Genomic DNA, 6688 nt, shown 5'->3' on the forward strand with positions numbered 1-6688 from the left:
TATCACCAATCTATCTTGAAGATTTGACTACTCTTTAGATTATGATTATGATTGTCATGATATTTCATGAGACTGCTTTATCCCCATATGAAACCCTTTATTCCCACAAATCAATACTTTGAACTTGACTGCAACTTTATAGTGATCACTGTCTTTGTACAGTAAGCTTGCCACTTTCTCAACTTTTGATATATTGGAGGCTCCTAGGATGGTTTCTATCTTATAGTCACAATACCTTGCTATAATTTTCATTTTAGATCACTTCTCAATGATCATATGATGCCTTTGTCTTTTGAATTTGACTCTCGAGCTTGCTCTATTTCTTGACCTTTTGAATAATTTTGGGCCACTATTCATTACTTTTATTAACCTATATATAAAAGACCTTGCTCACTGCTTCCCATACTTGATCTTTATCTGGTTTGTGTCAATCCTACTATTGCACCTTTTCTATTTATGATTGATATTTGTTTTGGGATTAAAAACTCTTGATGATTTCACTAAATGACTTTTGCATGATTGTACTTTCTAAGCTATCCCAGGGAACAAAAGAGACCTAGGGATTTGCTCACTTCAAGGAAAAATAAAATCTAGCAAGACAATCAAACCTTTTAAATAATATGTGGAACCCTTATGGTGAGCAAGAAAGCATTGACAAACTTATAGATGTTGTCATAATACAAAGATGAAACTATATTATTTTTTATAGATAATCAGATTTCTCCTTTAACCCAACTTTTGCTTGAATCATTACTGTAGGCGTATCCAATGCATGATTTAAACAATAAGATACTAAAAATTCTAAAATAGGGTTCTGAAAACCCTACCTCCAAATGTGGATATCTACTGTTATGACTATGACAATTTCTCTCCAGAAGCTTTGATGCTAACTTCTATCACGCCTAAACTCTGCATGTGGTTTGCATGGTGTTGACATGAGGTGCTTTGTAAATGTCCTTATGGATTCTCTTCATATTTTTATGAAACCCCTTCATTGAAGAGGCAAACCTCTCATTCAAACTTTGAAGTAACACTTTGACTTTTGCATGCAGTCCTTTTCTTATAAACCTTCCTCTTTGCGGTGACATGCTAGGACATAAACTGAAGTTGTAGCTTGTGGAACCTGTTGAGCATCAAATATGAATTAAGTAAAATATCTTGATTTGAGAGATTAAATCATAGAAGCCATCTATCTTTGGAAGAAATCATCATTTTCATTGATACCGTAATAACCCATAAGTTATCGAACAAGTCTAATAGCATTCTATCGAAATACCCAAAATTCAAATAGTATCGATGAGACCCAGCGATGTCTCATCGATATAAAAAGGGTATCGAAGGAAAGGTAACATTGATGAACTCTAAAAGGGACTCATCAAAAGCAATGATTCCACCAAAAGAGGTATCGAAGAAAGCAGAGATGATTTTCATCGACGGGAAAAGGCTTCCGAGGAAATAATACCATCGGTGCAACATGAAGGAAACTTACCAAAAGAAGCGTTCTTATCGAAAGAATGATATCGATCAAATAGAAGGAAGCTACATCGATAAGGATATGAGTTTCGAGGAGGCTAAAAGGCATGTTACTGATATGTGTGGTTTTATCGATGCAAATTTATCGAGGAAGATTACTAATGAGCTCATCGATGAAAGATGATAGTGGAAGCAAATCATCTAAAGAAAGATGGCCTCGATGAAATAATAGACCCATCATCGAAGGAGTGTAGTGATATCGATAGAAAAAGTGTTTCGATGGAAGGATAAAGGAAGTTATCGAAGCTCAAGGTTTCTTCGACATGAAACCTGATGGACATCAGATATATATCGATGAGGAAATTGGTTTCGAGGAGGCTAAAAGGCATGTATTCGATATGCGTTGTTTTGCTGATATAACTTTATTGGTGGAAGACGAGAAGAGAGGATAAAGAAAGGCTTCGGTGAGCCAATAGATCCATTCATCGACGGGGCATAGTGATATCGATGGAAGAGGTATTTCGGTGGAAAAATAAAGGAGGTCACCGAAGCCCAAGGTTTCTTCGACATAAAAACCCGATGGATATCAGATAGGTATCGGTGAGGAGATAGCCATAGTGACCAAATACAACATTTCGATGAAGGGAGAAAATAACTAGTGAGGAGATAATCATGCAAATGTTACATTTGAGGGGTATTTCCTTCCTCGTTTCCTCTCACATCAGGAAATGCAGAGGTTAATCATGTATCACTAATTGACTGTGGAAATATTACTCATTAAAAGAAAAAAGAATCTTGCTCTTATAGCTGTAAATATACTATCATGACTAACTGTGATTATTCTATCTTGCAAAGCCGCGTAAATTCCACCTTGAGTAGCCGATGTATAGCTATTTGATGTTCATGATCTTTCTTGTTAAGATAAATTGTAGAGCCTAAATAATTTACTCATTCATTATCAAGTCTTGAACTTAAGGAAGATAAATTTATTCATAGATATAAATTATGACGATATTCTGTTACTTTTCATCGAATACACTGTCTTACCTTATTCATAAGAAAATTGAATACTACTTTCATATCTTGGTCATAGTATGGTTGAGTAGCAACCTTAGAGCATTCACTATAGAATATGATTGCTAGCCCACGAGGGCATAATAGTCGAGTACTGTAGCTATTCTATGTTTATTTGTTTTCCACTCTTAACTCATAGTTCAACAGAATATGGTTCATCTTGGAATCAATGCACATCGATTATAATCAGATTATAACCAGTCTCCATGGTTGCAAGACTTGAAGAAGGATCTTATCATCATTTAGATGCATACTTTTGGGAATATACAAAGACAAAAAAATATATTAGAACCGTATTTTTTGTTGAGTCATAATATGATGTGTTAATTTAGCTAAATAAGGGAACCAATGTTGTATTAGGTTTAATTCCATGATGACAGTTGAAGCTTGTTAGAGATAGGGGATTTGTAGTAGTTGGCTTATAGGGTTATGTCACAATCCCATGAAGGTCCTTGTAAACCGTTAATGTCAGTAGACATGAGACTGTTATGTAACGAATTGGATCAACTAAACCTAGAAGTTCTGTAACCAATGAATCAACTGACTCAAGTGTATGTTAATTATCTTATGATGGTCTTTTATGACCGTTATTCTTAGTAGACATTAAGCAGTTCGCTAGATAGTTCGTTAGTAAACCAGTGAATTACTTGGCTCAAGTGTATGCTATTTATCATATGATGGTCATTAATAACCGTTATTGTTAGTACACATTAAGCAGATGGCTTGTTTAGATGGTTGGTAACTAGTGAGTTTGTTGAGCTCAAGAATTGGATGTACAAGTCGAGCAAGGGAGGTGAACACTAACAACACATTGGTGCTTGCAATGTTAAAACCCTGTCCAAGATGGTGATGCTTTATCTAAGTGATTGTTAGATCACATGACTAGATACACCTACTAGTCAGATGGTCATAGTAGTTAGGGGTTACCTATAGTGTGTGACTGACTAGTTGCGTGTAGGTTTTGAACACCAAGATCAGATGGCCAGATGTAAAAGAGACCCAATCCTTAGAATGCACCCTCATGAAGGGTTGGGTCTCTTCCAATTGGAAGGGGCATGGGAGACTAGCAAGTCTACGATTGAATGGAGAAGCCCTTGATGATGCTCTCCCTATTCCAAACTATGTCGAGGCTTGATACAAAAAGTTTCAGTTGGAAAGTTAAATGAATTGTAACCTCTGAACCTTTATCTCTTCCCTCAAAAATGAAACTTGCCATTTGAATTCCTTTCTCATATTGATTAGCTTAATAATATTTGTTCAATGTTTTTTATCGTTAAAAGATTACCTTCCTTTTAGATAAATTAGTTAGATTCTTATTATGTTGAAGAACATTTAGTTAGTTTTCTCCTTCAACTGAAGTAGTTATGTTTTATTTTGAAATGCTCAATTTTTTATCTTAATATAGATCACAATTTATTTTCTTTAAGTATAGAATTAATGGAATATTACATATGGTATCAGAGCAACCAAGTTTGACATTGAGCCTTAGGCTTTCCACCTATAAACAATAAGGTAGAAAATTGAAATGAAGCATTTTAGTGAATCCTGGAAGTGGATTCGAACCATTGCGGATTACTGCATTTTTTTGCAGGCAGTTGCTTGTGATATTATCTAAAGGAGATAAGGTTACTTGTGTTCTTCCAGTAAAACTTTGTGTTTCATATTGTAGCTTTGAATAAAAGATTTACTTGCGAATTGTAATTGTTCCTCGTACTTCTTCCTTGGATGGTCTCTTAAGGTTAGAGTTAAATTCATTCAAGCAATTTACAATAAAGACATCAAAGTAGAGCTCATAAGAAACAATAATTGATAGAATCATCGAGAGGGGGTGGGTTTAAAAATTATCTCATAAGTTTACACAATAAGTCCTAAAGAAATATAAAGACTCTGTAGCCCAAACAACAAAGAAAGGCACTGGTCATCTATAAAACACAACCCATCAATTCATACTTTCACATAAAGAATAATACAAGTGGTTGAATAGGAATTCTAGGGTAAATTAGCAATAGTGTATATATAAATTATAAGCACCAAGATTGAATAGCTTCTACAACAACAATCTTGAACTCATCTACTATATCTCCATTCTAGGAACTGATGCCATTCTGAGATAGGGGGAAGTCAGATCTAGACAGTAAATCTGCTATAAAAAGCATTAGTTGAAGGAACAACTAGTGAGTAGGTATACCCGCCTATGTCCTGCAGAGCCTAAAGTGAGAGAGTTAGTAACCAAATAGCTTCACTCTATAAGTTGGCCAAGTCAATTGGAGGGTTTGATCATAGGAGTTGGCATTTCCTTAGAGCCTATCCAATCTGTTGATTTGAGACCCAACAAAACCCTAGCATAACTTCTAAAAACTGGCAATAAATCGTTCTTTTCATTTGAAACAGAAAGCAAACCCTAAAATCACATGAAAGCTTATACTTTTAGCTTTCTATTTCCCTCCAAGCTATGCATGAAATTGATTTTCTTGATAATCACGTGGAAGGAGGCCTTTAGAAAACTTTTGTAAATAAATAAAGAATTTTATTTGTCTTTACATCTTTTGAATTAAAATACCTTTTCAAGTGAATTATTTTCCCTCCAAACCTTGCATTGTGAAATCTCATCCTTTTAAATAAGCTCAACCTTATAGACACCTTCAAGGTATTTAATAAATCCTTTCTCTAAACTTTCCTAAATTCATGATAAGACATGAGGTATATAATAATTCTATTTTTTATCTCTTCAAGTCAAAAAATTGGTAACAAAGTCACACCTTTAAACCTTAATTTTTAGATAGTTAAATGTCCATTTTACATTTCTAAAAAAATTGGAGGTCTTATGATATTCCACATGATGGCTACATGTTGACAAAGTTACCCCTCACAACTACTGGTCCCTCTCCCTAATGGGGTATTTGCATGAAAACCCAAGTCCAGCTATGTCAAACCCGAGTTTGACTCCTTCAGACTCAATTTAATCGTTGGTCACATGTAGAACATGCATTTGAAGACTTGAATGACCTTCCCTCCAAAGTATTTTCTTTTGGAAAAAACTTTTGCTTTCATGAAGTCACATGAATGTGCTTCTTTTCTAAAGTTTTTACAATATAATCATAATAATATAGCCCTTATTTTCATTTATAAGGTACATTTGAAACCTTTTGGAGCCTTTTAATGAGATTTCCAAAACAACAAGGACCTAGGACCTTAGAAAAGACAGGAATAATCTTCAGGATATTAAAATTTAGACTCAAAGCCTGAAGATGCTAACAACAACAAAACCCCTATTAAATGCAATTGACATATAAATGAAAATTGGATAACAAAAATAAATAGGGATATAACATTAGGTATTATAATAATATCATATGTGAAAACAACCAATAATAAAATCAAACCAAATGATATATAGGATTTGGTCATATATGTATATGTAGATATATAGATATATACATAATATGTATATGAATATGATGCTCTGCAAAAACAAGGGTAGTTAGAAAAACCTATTTGATTGCTACACACACAAAGAGAAGCACAAGAAACAAATGTTAGTCATTAGGGTTAGCAAATCAAAGATTAAACACTATCCTAATCAAGCATATCAAGAAAGACACTACACAACAAATAAAAAGCTTAATGAATCTAAGAAAAGATGAACTCTATGGTCTAACTACTAGAGATAGCAAGAAACTCTCCAACCAAAGCAGGGGAGACAAAACCGACAATCTCTGCTTAGGGAGGAGCTCTAGACCCCAAATCTGAAGAAAGAAACAGAGCTAAAGTAAGTGAATTGGATAACAACAAGAATGTAAAGTGCACCCCTGATTTGCTAATCAAAATGCTCAAAATTAAATGAAAATCTTTAATGAATACACAAAACTATATACATATGCAGGCGCACCATGGTTGAGATGGTCCAACTCCATAGTCTCACTCTACGACTAAGCTCATGCCATATCTAAATCAAAGACATCTCAAATACATCATCGGTGGAAAGCTACAAAATGCCATTTTCATACATAAGCAAGACATACACAATTGGGCACAATCACCAAGAGAACAGAACAAAGTGTGTTTGAGATCATTGTCCTAATTGTGGTGTGGTCACGAAGAGGTTGACAAATTTACGATGATCTCTTCGTGACCACACCAC

Source organism: Cryptomeria japonica, chromosome 5, assembly GCF_030272615.1.
Source record: "Cryptomeria japonica chromosome 5, Sugi_1.0, whole genome shotgun sequence".
In the NCBI taxonomy this organism is placed as follows: domain Eukaryota; kingdom Viridiplantae; phylum Streptophyta; class Pinopsida; order Cupressales; family Cupressaceae; genus Cryptomeria; species Cryptomeria japonica.